The following is a 752-nucleotide window of genomic DNA, read 5'->3' as shown; positions in this document are numbered from 1 at the left end:
CACAACATTTAGTTACGGTACTACACTGGTTTACAGTCTCAAGGTCAGCTCTTTCAAAATAAATATACTGAACATTTACAACAAATGCCTCATGAATTCAAGCTCTCTCTTTCTTATTTCAAGACCAGCTGGATAAAAAATAAAAAGACATAACTTTGAAGCAGCTAAGTTACAAGTCCTTTTTCTGAAACAGGCATGACTTGGTGCCACAGCAAAATTTTTCACCAGTCTGCAGTAAGCATTTATTTCTTTCTTCTAGCACCAAGCAGGCCACCATACACAGCAACCTCACAAAGCATGCGGTCATCTACTCTGCTGATTTTGTGTGAAACAATTGTTTGTGCTTGCAAGTCCCAGACCTTTAAAAAATGGGTATGGACAACAGATGATCAAAGACATTAATGGAAACTCACTCATTTCTGAATTACTTGAGTGGAGAAAGGATGGAAAGATTAAAAGCAACAGAATGTTGCCCATTAGTATTTGTGAATCACAGAATCACACATCATTAAGGATGGAAAACACCTACAAGACGAGAGAAGGTAAGGTTGGTGCTTTAATTTGCCTTAAAACAAACAAAAAGCTAAAATCAATCCTGAAACAGTTCTATGCCCATGATACTGGTAGAGGCCAATGTCTGCATGCCACCGAAAGGCACGGTCGGACCAATCTGATAAATGGCATCATCAGAGCAGAACAGCGACTTTTCACTGGAGTAATCACAAAGGGTGAACAGTGAGCTCATCACTTCA

This window comes from Eurypyga helias, unplaced genomic scaffold, assembly GCF_000690775.1.
Source record: "Eurypyga helias isolate BGI_N326 unplaced genomic scaffold, ASM69077v1 scaffold11916, whole genome shotgun sequence".
NCBI lineage: Eukaryota > Metazoa > Chordata > Aves > Eurypygiformes > Eurypygidae > Eurypyga > Eurypyga helias.
Note: the sequence above shows the minus strand (reverse complement) of the source record.